This window comes from Phalangium opilio, unplaced genomic scaffold (assembly GCF_054372755.1).
Source record: "Phalangium opilio isolate 3A_F unplaced genomic scaffold, DU_Popi_V2 ptg000039l_1, whole genome shotgun sequence".
In the NCBI taxonomy this organism is placed as follows: Eukaryota; Metazoa; Arthropoda; class Arachnida; order Opiliones; family Phalangiidae; genus Phalangium; species Phalangium opilio.
The window spans coordinates 1639850-1653878 of record NW_028324162.1 but is presented as its reverse complement, the minus strand read 5'-3'; positions in this window follow the sequence as shown (position 1 = coordinate 1653878).

Here is a 14029-nt window from a genome sequence, read left to right as displayed (position 1 = left end):
CAAGGGTGTTATAGACTTGTTCACACAAGGGTGTTATAGACTTGTTCACACAAGGGTGTTATAGACTTGTTCACAATCAGGTGTTATAGAATTGATCACAAACAGGTGTTATAGACTTGTTCACAAACAGATGATTTAGACTTGTGCACAAACAGACGTTTTAGTCTTGTGTACAAACAGATGTTTTAGACTTGTGCACAAACAGATTTTTTAGCTTGTGTACAAACAGATGTTTTAGACTTGAGCATAAACAAATGTTATTGACTTGCGCAAAAAGAGATGTCATAGAAATGAGCAAATCAGATTCCATAGACCTGTGCACAAACAGAGGTCGTAGACCTATGAACAAACAGAAGTCGTAGACCTGTGCACAAACAGAAGTCGTAGACCTGTGCACAAACAGAAGTCGTAGACCTGTGAAAGGTATATCTTGATTAAGTTTAATTTAAAGGTATATCTTGATATGTTTACTGGCTCTCGGCGTGTGCGGTCGCAATCATAATCGCTCCGTAATCCTACTGAGACTAGCAAAAAAGTTTATCGCGAATTCAGCTTATCGCTTATCAACAAAGCGGACTCGGCTTCGTGAGAATGACGGGGAAAAAGAAAACCCCTAAAATTAATTGCCAAGTATGTAAAAAACAAATAACCTCGACTCAACCAAATATCTCCTGTGGAATCTGCAATGAGTTTTCACACGGCGAATGCATTGGTGCTATAACTAACGAAGAACTTCAATACTACTACAAAGGAAAACAAAGTAAATATAAATGTAAAACCTGCATTACTAACCGAAATGATAGCTCCCTTATCGAAACCCCTAATAATAACGACGATAGTGAATCAGAAACTGAAGAAAGTGTAGCTGGTGAAGAAACATTAACAATTAGTGTGCTTATGGACAACTTAAACGAATATTTTAGGGTAGATAGCCTACATCGGACCAAAAATAACATAGTAGACAATGTTATATCGTCTGTTTCTTTATTGGTTGAGACCGTTTCAGAACTCCAAAAGGAAATAAAGAACTTGAGAGAACAAAATGCTTTAGTGCTTAGGCAAAACGCAGAAATACTTGCACGAAGTATTGAGTCACCAAACTCAACCCTCGACCGGAACCCCTACCTACCCATAGGACGACCCCGCGAATTTTCAAGTCTAATTACACAACCCAAAATTCATGAAAAACTACCCCTTAATAAACCCACATCTGAAAATAATGATAAAAAACTCATTCAATTTGGAACAAAAAAATCAAGCCTACTTAAAGGAATTGCAAGACCTGCCAAACAACCTAGGAAAAAAGCATTGTTTATCTCAAGACTGCCCGTTGATACCACCGCAGAACAACTTAGGGACTCAATTAAATTTGAAACAGAGTTAGAAACAGTGCAGTGTATACAACTCAACCCCCGAATTAAAGGGAAGTATTCTTCCTTCTACGTCACAGCAAGCGAAGAAGAATTTAAAAAATTACGCGATCCCCAAAATTTTCCAGAAAATTCACTAATAACAGACTTTCGCGGTCCTCTTTATGAAAACCAGAAATTTAAAACCACTTTACAAATGACTACCATTAGGGAAGAGAATTTGGGAGATAAGGCACAACACGATGATGACTAGAAACCCAATTATATATTACCAAAACACCCGGGGTCTACGTAGCAAGGCCACTATATTTTTAAATAACGTAATAGAAACAAATTTTGATGTTCTGTGCCTAACCGAAACCTGGTTAAACCACTCTTATAGTAGCTCTGACTACTTCCCTAGAAATTATAATGTTTTCCGTACCGACCGAATTAAACGAAGTCTTGGTGGAGGAACCCTAATAGCCATTAAAGACACCTTTAAAACCATAAGGCGATCAGACTTAGAACACCAACATGAATCTGTTTTTGTTGAAGTGCGCCTAAACATTCGAGAAAATTTACTATTAGGTTGTACTTACTTCCCCCCGGATTCCTCAATATCAGATTACGAAGAATTTAACGATAATATTAAAAATCAATTACTTAGCTTTAAAGGGGATATAATTCTTTTGGGGGATTTCAATCTCCCCGGTGTCAATTGGCACAACTGGAACCTTAACGAATGTGGTTATTATGCAAAACATAAGGCGGAACATATTTTTGAGCTCTCCCACCTAAACAATCTCAAGCAACTAAATTATAAAAGAAATAGCAGTGGAAATATCCTAGACCTCTGATTAGTTAACAGCGACAAATGCACAATAGAATACCACAATGAAATCCCGTTAGTACCTATTGATAAATATCACCCAGTTTTTACGTTAGAATTCTGCACGAACCAAAAAATTCAATATGAAGAGTGTGTATCTAGTAGATTTATATTCATGAAGGGAGATTATCAGAAACTGTATAAAACAATCAAAGACATCAACTGGTGTCCAGTATACTCATCTAGGGACGTAGAATTTTGCATAAACTATACAACTAAAAATATTCAAGAAGCAATGGAAATCTCTATCCCCCGTAGTAATCCAAATAAACCCAGAAATGTTACAAAAAACAAATATCCCCACTGGTATTCCCGTGAGCTCATCAAGGCCTTAAAAAATAAGCGTTACTATCACAGAAAAAATAAGAGAATCGGTAATGAAAATGATAACTTAAAATACATTATAGCTCGCAAAACGGTTAAAAAACTTCTACTACGTGATCAACGAACATACTCAAATGAAATTTGTAATAGTGTTAAAAACGACCCAAAAACATTTTGGCGGTATATAAACAGTAAATCCAAGTCAAAAAAGAAAAGAATCGTGATTAAAAATGGAGATAAACTCCTTACAAATAACGATGAAATTGCAAATGAATTCAAAAAGGTTTTCTCGAATATATCGAATGATGACTCTATACTTCTACCCTTCACACCTAAAAACAAAATCCAATGTGAATTTTATCAATATATAATATCAGAACAGGAAGTAAAAGATACAATTAAGAAACTCAAACCTAAGCTATCATCTGGAATAGATGGAATTCCAAACTTCGTAGTAAAAGGCTGCGGCGACCTACTTTCACCAATATTAGTGCATATTTTCAACCTATCACTAGAACTTGGGCAATCCCCAAGTATGTGGAAAGAAGCTCTGGTTTCCCCAATATTTAAAAAAGGTTTGGAAGCCGATCCGAGTAACTACAGACCAATCTCCCTTTTGAACTGCTTACCAATGATATTTGACATGTTAATGAGTAATAAACTGTACAACTGGTTCAAGGTTAACTTACCCGAAAATCAGCATGGCTTTGTCAGGGGTCGATCTGTTGAAACTAATCTCCTAAGTACTCTTGAATATATGGCTCCCGAAATAGATGATAGAGGACAGGTGGACATCCTATATGTAGACCTATCAAAAGCGTTTGATAGAGTATCCCACCGTGTTCTACTTCAAAAACTTAATTTTTACGGCCTAACGGGAAAACTATTGGCCTGGATTGAAAGCTACTTAAGGGACAGGAGAAACACATTAAAAATCAACGGAGAAATATCGAAAACAAGCTATGGAGTTACTTGTGGCGTTCCTCAAGGTTCTTCCCTAGGTCCGTTACTATTCAACATATACACCTCCGATATACCCTTGCAGATCCAGGACTCCAGAATTTACATGTTTGCCGACGATAACAAATTATGTAATTACATTCGCAACGAAGAACACTGTGGAATACTAAACACTGACCTAATGAACCTTCAGAAATGGTCTACCATAAATAATATACCTATAAACGAGGATAAAACGTATGTAGTGTCTTACACCCGCAAGAAAAATAAAATTATTTATCCCTACAAACTGAACGGAAAAACACTCAAGAGAGAAAAGAACATACGCGACTTAGGAGTCTTGTTTGATGAGCGATTACATTTCATAAGCCAAGTTGAAAACACCTCAAAAAGCTGTTTAAGAACTCTCTGTTTAGCACTCAAAATCGCTAAGGATATAAACTCACCCACATGTTTTAAAAGATTGTACTCAACTTTAGTGAAACCGAAGCTCTTATTCGGTGCCCTAGTATATAGTAGCTGTAGCCAATACCAGATATCTAAGCTCGAGCGTATCCAGAAGAAATTCGCTAAATTTTACCATCAACACTTTAGCATCAAAACCCCGTTTAAGTACGAAACAGTTATTAAGACATTAAAAATGGACTCAATAAGGGACACCTTAATAAAACTAGACATACTTTTTCTAAAAAAATTAATTCATAACGCTATTGACTGTAAAGAACTCTTAAGTCAAATCAATCTAAATATCCCAAATCAGAAGACAAGAATTAAAAACTACCAAATTTTCAAACCACAATTGTCTACAATATACCCTATGAGCCGGATAATGAGAAATTTTAATATTCATGGAAACAATGTTGACATTTTCAATGATAAGAAGTTAAACGTGAAAAAAATAGACCTTACTTAACATGAACCAAAATGAGCATAGTTTTAACTTTTAAACCCCCTAATAATTTAAAACCACACAAACGACGTATCATTATACCGATTGTCCCCGCGTGCAAATACTTGAAGGTCACACCTACGCTGTACTGTTTATTTGCACGAAATAAAAGCTTTATTATTATTATTATTATTATTATAGACTTGCGCACAAAATGATGTCATAGACTTACGCACAAACAGATGTCATAAACTTGTGCAAAAAGAGATGTTATATACCTGTACACAAAAAGATTCCATGGACCTCTGCACAAAAACATTCCATACCCCTATGCTCAAAAATATGCTCAAGAATATCTCGTACACCAGTGCACAAAAATACTGCATATCCATTTGCACAAAAATATCCCGTATCCATTTGCAGAAAAATGTTCTTTAGACCTGTGCACAAACAGATGCAGGGGCCTTTGCAAAGACAGATTCCTTAGACCTCTGCACAAACCGATTCAGTAGGATTGTGCACAAAAATATTCCGTAGACCTGTGCACAAACAGATATCGTAGACATGTGCACAAACAGATTCCGGATACTTGGACACAAACGGAAGTCACAGGGTTGTGCACAAACAGATGTCATAGACTTGTTTACAAACAGAAGTCAAAGACCTGTTTCCATAAAGATTCCATACCCATTTGCACAAAACAATTTCATACCCATTTGCACGAAACGATTCCATACCCATTTGCACAAAACGATTCCATAGACCTGTGCACAAAAATATTCCATAGACCTGTGCCCAAAGAGATTCCATAAAACTGTGCACAAAAGATTCCCTAGACCTGTGCTCCAAAAAATATGCCGTAGGCCTATTGCACAAACAGATGCCGTAGACCTGTAAAGAAACAGATTCCGTAAACCTGTGCACAAACAGATGCCGTAGGCCTGTGTACAAACAGATTTCGGAGATCTGTGCACAGATTCCGTAGCCATGTGCACAAACAAATTGCGTAGACTTGTACACAAGTGGAAGTCACAGGCTTGTGCACAAGAGATGTCATAGACATGTTCAAACCAGATTCCATAGTTTTGTGCACAAACAGAAGTCATAGACATGTGCACAAAAAACATTCTATAGACATGTGCACAAAAAACATTCTATAGACTAGTGCACATCAAGTTTCCATAGACCTGTGCACAAAAGATTTCATGGAGATGTGCACAAAATATTTCATGGAACTGTGCACAAAACATTATATATGCTTGTGCACATAGAGATTCCTTAGACCTGCGCGCTAAAGATTCCATAGACCTGCGCGCTAAAGATTCCATAGACCTTCGCGCTAAAGATTCCATAGACCTGTGTACATAAAGATTTCATACCCATAGCACAAAACTATTCCATAACCATTTGCACAGAAATATTCCCTAGACCTGCGCACAAAATATTTCATAAAACTGTGCTGTGCACAAAAGGATTCCACTGACCTATGCACAAAATATTCTATTGACTTTTGTATAATCATGTGACATAGACCTGTGTACAAAAATATTCCATGGACCTGTGCACAAAAACATGCCTTGGACCTGTTCAGAAACATTCCTTACCCCTATATGCTCAAAAATATTCCACACCCATTTACACAAACATTTTCCGTAGACCCGTGCACAAACAGATGCCGTAGACTAGCGCATAAACAGATTCCTTAGATTTGCGCACAAATATATTACGTAGACTCGTGCACAAATAGATTTCACAGACTTGTACACAAACAGAAGTCACGTACGGTTTTGCACAATCCGATGTTATAGACTTGTGCACAAACAGATGGCATATGCTTGTGTAATAAACTGATTTCATAGACTTCCTCAAAAAGAGATGTCATCGACATTTGCACAAGAGATTCCGTAGACTTGTGCACATAAAGATTCTTCAGACTTGTGCACAAACATATTTTGTAGACCTATACATAGACTTGTGCAAAAATAGATTTCAAATATTTGTGCAAAATCACAAACCTTAGACTTTTGCACAAACTGATGCCATAGACTTGTGCACAATCATATGTCCTAGACCGGTGTACAAAACATTCTATAGATTTGTGCACAAACATGAGTCATATACCTGTACACAAAAATATTGCACGGACTTCTGCACTAAAACATTCCATATACCTGTACACAAAAATAATCCATGGACCTCTGCACAAAAACATTCCATATCCCTATGCTCAAAAATGTTCCTTACCCATTTGCACAAAAATATCACGTTCACCTGTGCACAAAACTATCACGTACACCTGTGCACAAAAATATTCGGTATCCATTTTCACAAAAATATTCCGTACACCTGTGAACAAAAACAGTTCGTACACCTGTGCACAAAAATATTCCGTACAATTGTGCATAAAAATATTCCGTACACCAATGCATAAAAATATTTCGTACACTTGTGCACAAATAGAATCACAGGCTTGTGCACATCAGATTCCATAGAGTTATGCACAAACATTTTCAATGCCCCTATGCTCAAACAGATTTCAAACCCTTATGCTCAAAAAGATTCCATACCCATTTGCACAAAAATAATACGTAGACCTGTGCTCAAAAATATTCCGTAGACCCTTGCTCAGACAGAAGTCACTCGCGTGTGCACAAACAGATGTCATAGACTTGTGAATAAACAGATGTTATAGACTTGTGCACAAAGAGATGTTATAGACTTGTTCACACAAGGGTGTTATAGACTTGTTCACACAAGGGTGTTATAGACTTGTTCACACAAGGGTGTTATAGACTTGTTCACAATCAGGTGTTATAGAATTGATCACAAACAGGTGTTATAGACTTGTTCACAAACAGATGATTTAGACTTGTGCACAAACAGACGTTTTAGTCTTGTGTACAAACAGATGTTTTAGACTTGTGCACAAACAGATTTTTTAGCTTGTGTACAAACAGATGTTTTAGACTTGAGCATAAACAAATGTTATTGACTTGCGCAAAAAGAGATGTCATAGAAATGAGCAAATCAGATTCCATAGACCTGTGCACAAACAGAGGTCGTAGACCTATGAACAAACAGAAGTCGTAGACCTGTGCACAAACAGAAGTCGTAGACCTGTGCACAAACAGAAGTCGTAGACCTGTGCACAAACAGAAGTCGTAGACCTGTGCAAGTAAAGATTTTTCACTTGGACACGTAAAGATTCTTCAGACTTGTGTGTGCACATAATGATTCTTCAGACTTGTGTGCACATAAAGATTCTTCAGACTTCTGTGCACATAAAGATTCTTCAGACTTGTGTGCACATAAAGATTCTTCAGACTTGTGTGCACATAAAGATTCTTCAGACTTGTGTGCACATAATGATTCTTCAGACTTGTGTGCACTAATGATTCTTCAGACTTGTATGCACATAAAGATTCTTCAGACTTGTGTGCACATAAAGATTCTTCAAACTTGTGCACATAAATATACCATAGACCCATGAACAAAAAGTTCCATAGACCTGTGCACAGAAGATTCCATACTCCTATACTCAAAAGGATTCCATGCAGATTTGCACAAAAACATTCCGTAGACCTGTGTAAAACAATATTTCATAGGCCTGTGTAAAACAATATTCCATAGGTCTGTGCACGAAATGATTGCATAGGCCTCTGCGCAAAGAGATTTTATAGTCCTTTGCGCATAAATATTCTGTAGGTCTGCGCCTAAACAGATTCCGTAGACTTGTACACAAACAGATGTTATAGTTTAGATTCGTGTAAAAATTTAATTACCTATAATTGGTAATTATCTTTAATTGCTTATTTTGTTTAATTATCTTTAATTGCTTATTTTGTTTAATTATCTTTAATTGCTTATTTTGTTTAATTATCTTTAATTGCTTATTTTGTTTAATTATCTTTAATTGCTTATTTTTTTTAATTATCTTTAATTGCTTATTTTGTTTAATTATCTTTAATTGCTTATTTTGTTTAATTATCTTTAATCTGTACTTCGCAACTTAATTAGTTGGACGCGCAATAGTTATAATGACAATTAAGCTAGCTAATTGCCCTACCAATTTGATTATCCGCAGTAAAACGACGTAAATCCTAGAATGACTTTCTTTATTACTTAACCCAAGCAAAAAAGTCTTAAGTTCCACAGTTTAAAGGTAAACCACGTAATTCGGAGCAGGTACTTAAAACTATTAAAAACAATACTTAAACTTTGTTTTTCTTAATGAAAAAAAAATTGGCGCCCACTTTAAAATGGGGCTTTCATTTAAGACTGTTTTCAAATCTATCAAACGTATAGTTATTTTTGTAAGGGTAGTTACAAAATGGGTAAGTTTGGAAAGTTTCCCATGTTATTTCTATGGAGATTCTCTAGTTTTTCGCCAAAATCTGTGATTAATTTTATGGAAATGAAAACCACCCTTAGCAACTTTATGCTTTATAAAATAAACTATTAGGTGGATCATCTTGACATTTTTACCACATATTAAGGGCCCGGATTTTAGTTCAGTAGAAAAATTTCGAAACAATAAACTTAATACCAAAAAAGTTAAAACCAATCCAAAAACCTTCCTTATACATTAAAGCCGTTATCAGGCCTTATCTAAGGGAGCTACCGCTCCCTTAGAATAGTCTTTGTCGATTATATGACAAAGTTCGTGGAAATGATTCCACTGAAGACTATTACTGCTAAAACTTGTGTTCAAGCCTTTAAGTCTATTATTACCAGGTGGGGAGCTCCTTAAGCTATCCTTAGTGATAGAGGGGTTCAATTTACTTCGAAACTTTGGCTGCAAACTTGCAGATCTTTAAGAATAAACCCAAAGTTTACTACCCCCTACACACCTAAGGGAAATCCCACCGAACGAGTTCATCGTGTAATAGGCGAACTTATATCATTTTATGTAGGGAATCACCACGAAAGATGGAATGAAACCCTAGACCTTCTTCAATTTGCTATCAATTCTGCACCCCACGAAACTACGGGCAGATCCCCTTTCTTTTTAAATTTAGGGCGGGAGCCACGTCTCCCTTGGGATTTAGCAATTGAAGAACCCATTCAGGACCCTGATGACCCTGGTCGTACAAAAGCTTTACAAGTTCTTAGGGAACAATTAGAATTCGGTAATCCAATTTAAACCCTAGCCAAAGTTAATTTAAACCCTAACCAAGTGTAATTAAACTCTATGATTCAGCGATAGCATGCAGTGCACAAAAGGCACGCTTCGACGTGTTTTTGAATGGGATACGAAAACTAATAGCGGAATTTCTTTTCTCGTGGTAAATTAGAGGGTAGAAAGGGACATATCCATCCTTGGAATTCAGAAATTCCCATGGAGCAATAAAAGCGGAGAAGTATAGCGGGCTAGCCTTCCACGTGGTCTTAATTTTCAATAGGACTAAGAGTAAATTTTAATCTTCAAATAAATGTTTAGTTTCATTTTAATTAATTTATAAATAAAGTTAACCAAAACAAGGTTCCCCAAAACAAATTTGGAAAAAGGACCGATTTAAACCCTAACTCAATTCAATATAAACCTTTACCAAACTTAATTAATCGTTAGCATATAAATCTTAATTATACTCACTTACTTGTAATGAACTGAAACTCTAAATAACGCTTCTTCACTTCTCACAGCTTTGAAAAACAGGCTGTAAATTAAAATACATCTACTCCACTAAGTTCAAATAGTACAAAAACGTTAAAATGAAAACATCCATACTATTTTTAAGAAAAGGTAAACTAACCCTTTGGGGCCTTCGTCGCTTTCAAAATGGAATTTTTTAGAATTTTTAACTCTTTCTTCAGAGAAAAAAAACGACAATAACACCAAAGTCGGTCTGGGTTTCCCCAAGATACAGAAGGTTTAATTTTGATTCAACGATAGCATGCAGTGCACAAAAGGCACGATTTGACATGTTTTTCTATGATTGAAATTGTATTTCCACGTACTGATTTCTCAGAATGGGATAAGAAAACCAATAGCGGAATTTTTTATCACGGTAGATTAGAGGGTGGGACATATCCCGCCTTGGAATTCAGAAATTCCCGCATGGAGCAATAAAAGCGGAGAAGTAATCTAGCCTTCCACGTGGTCTTAATTTTCAATAAGAGTAAATTTTAATCTTGAAATAAATGTTTAGTTTAACCAAAACAGATAAGAAAGAATTAAGATTAATTGAATAAAATTAAATTTAATCGAAGTTTGACTTGATCAGAAATAATGTTGAATAAAAAATGTTAATTTTGATTTTATCTTTAAAAGTTTATAAAAACTTAAACAAGAATATACCAAAATTACAGAGGTTAAGCCCAATTGTGATTAAAATTGTTATGTAATGCGATTTAATGCTATAAGCCACAAATAATTGTTAAGCTCACGTAAAGAGCATATATGCTAAAAAGTGATTTAGATGTGTTCTTTATTTCATAATTGAGTGATTTAAATGTGTTCTTTATTTCCTTTCTGAGTGATGTAAGAGTGAACCATTATCTAAAAAAGCATACGATCATTCAAAAATCACCTCAAAAGGTCTTAGAACACTTAAGTTACGCTTGCAGATCACGACTCATAACGGTGGTACACAATTAGATCACAGACGTATCGCACTAGCATCATGTCAGACTCACTGCTAGTGATGCGTATGCGATCTAAAAGTGCTCATAGAATTTGCAGTGTAAATAGCTAGTTGAAAAAGGGCATGTTATGTATTTAGTTTTTTAATAGCCATTAGCTAACATTGTTAAAAAACATCTAACCTATTATTGATAACGATTTGTATATATACTGCTGTTGATTCATAATTTTTTTGGTCTTAATAAACTATCTCGTTTAGTTAACATTCTTGCGACTCCCGTGTTTTTATTAGTCCGCAAGACATAACATCCACTAGCGAGAAGGAATGTATAGCCATTTGTTGGGCAGTTAAGAAGTTTAGGCCCTTTCTAGAAGGTTGGAAATTCACTGTCCTTACTGACCATCAGGCTTTACAGTGGTTATTTAATATCAGGGAACCAAATTCTCGACTAGTTAAATGGGTAATGTACCTTCAAACTTTGATTTTACTATTAAGCATAAGAAAGGAGTAGAGAATATAGTAGCTGACGCTTTGTCAAGGGCCCCGATAAACGTCTTAAGCATAAACTTTAGCTCCTATACTTCAAATTCTACTAGTATCCAGGATCCAACTAGTAGTAGTACAAGTTCAAATTCCACCGGTAGTGGTTCATCAACTTCCTCTAGTGATTCTGTTATTTATAAATTGTTCGAACTAAAAAATAATCTTCTATATAGAAGACCTTACAGGAATTATACTGAAAAAATTTATTTACCTCCCCGCTTAAGGCTAGAAACCATGCGGCTACTACATGACCACCCTTTATCAGCTCACAGGGGCAAAGATAAAATCCTAAGTGAAGTGACATTTAGATATTGGTGGCCAACCATAGTTAGTGATGTCCAAGACTATGTTAGAAGATGTACCATATGTCAACAATTTAAGGCTAGGAATAGGAAAAAGCCAGGGCTAATGCAACCCTCTGAAATAACAAGTCCTTGAGACCAAATTAGTGTCAATATAATTGGACCTATTCCCCAAAGTAGACACCATTATAAATACCTTATAGTCTTTGTCGATTACATGACAAAATTCGTGGAGATGATACCACTTAAGACTATTACTATCTATTTTGACCCTCCTGAAGGAGCCACTAAGCTAGATGTTAAAAGACTAAAAATTCCGTCCAAATTGGAATTCTCCCAAGAAATTTGTGATAAATACTTCGTCTATTGTACCAAATGCGGCCAAGCCTCGCACAAGCAACCGGATTGTTAATTCCATAAGAGGAAGAAAGGAGAGCCTCTGTGCTGCGTTGAATGTGAAAGAAATGATCACTTATCCAAGAATTGCGAGACACCCTCAGATGAAATACCTTTGGTATTAAAGGTCTCTCAGGACGAACGGAGTTCCCTTATCGATGAAGAAGAACCTGTGCAGGGACCAGTCACAGCTTTTCGGCGCCTACGGGATTTCGTCCTAAACTCCCTTATTCCTCTACCTCAACCTCCAGCTCCTCCTGTTCCTCTCCAGAACCTTCCTCCTCCCTGCGCTTCTCCCCGTCAATGGCGCCCTTTGATGGAGCCGGTTGATGAGGATAAGCTCCATTGGGAGCGATTTGGAAGTATGGGATGGATCCCGAGATTAACAGTTCCAAAAATTCTTATTCCGGCAAAAATTGAACAGGCGAAACGCCCTCTCATAGGCCATCATGTGGTATCAGATTGTCCCGGGGGTCGAAGCAGAGCGGTTTTGCTCCGAAGAGAAGCCCGTCGAGTTGCCCGATTGGAGAAAAAACATTCACTCGGTTAATGAAACAAAAAAAAACTTTTGTGATAAACTAAAATTCCACACCCCTGCTAAACTATTAGGTTCCTCGGGGTAACCTTAACTTTCTTTCGTATTCTAAAGTATAATTTTTGAGTACCACAGTTCTTAAAGAGGGGGATGTAGCATGCCTGCCAGACTCTTGGAGTATCCGCTCCTTGGGCCTGGCAGGGCTATTGCCTTCATGCTACATGCTCCTCCTTCTTCGCTAAAAGTGTGATAAATTTTTGTTCAGTTGTCTTCTTCAAGCCTTAGAAGAAGTTAGTAAGTTTTTGTATGCGCGATAGAATTACACGCGACGGGTTTAACCCTAAAGTAAAAGAATAAAAGCAAAGTTGATTTTGAAGCAAAGTAAGTTGTCTTTAATTTATTTTATGGCCCTCTTGAGAATCTACCTTTTCGGTAAATTATTCTATTGAGGGTTACAACATTCTTTGGAAATTTATCTCTAGAATTCCTAAAGAGTTTCTTTGGAAAATAAAACTTATACATTCTTTGGAAATTTATCCTAGAATTCCTAAAGAATTTCTTTCGAAAATAAACCTTATACCTTCGTTGGAAATATATCCTAGAATTCCTAAAAAACTTCTTTGGAAAATAATCTCAAGACATTCTTTGGACATTTGTCTCAAGACTTCTTTAGGAAATTCCAAAGAGTGTCTTTGGGAACTGTTCCTTTAGAAAATGATCCCAAGGGCTCCATAGGGTTCCAAAGAATGGCCTTTGGAAATCTTAAGAACTTTTTCGTAAGGGAATCACTGATTAAGGAGGCCGATTTTCGGAGAATTCCACACAACGGAAGAATAAAGATATTCACGAAGACCTTGCTCTCATACACCGGATGATCAGTTGATGTCATAGGAAGCACAATAGTAACAGTAAGATACAAGACGAAGGAAGCCCGATTACCGATAATAGTGGTACATGAAGACGGTGTTTCCGACAGAAACGAAGAAGTCACCGAGACGCGATAAATCATAAAAAGTCCAGTAGACTTAAAAAATATAGACATATCGAAGCTAGTTTTTTGTTAAACGCTCTTATCGTTTTTTGACCTAAAATTGATCTAAAAGCTAACTATATATACTGTGAACCTTAATCTTAAAAGGCACTTGTTCTCTTTCTTCTAATCTTGTAATCTCGGAGTTTTAAATTGTCTTAGTAGCCATAGTCATTAGCCTCATGTATTAATTTTAGTTAAACGTTGTCCAAATGGACAGAAAAT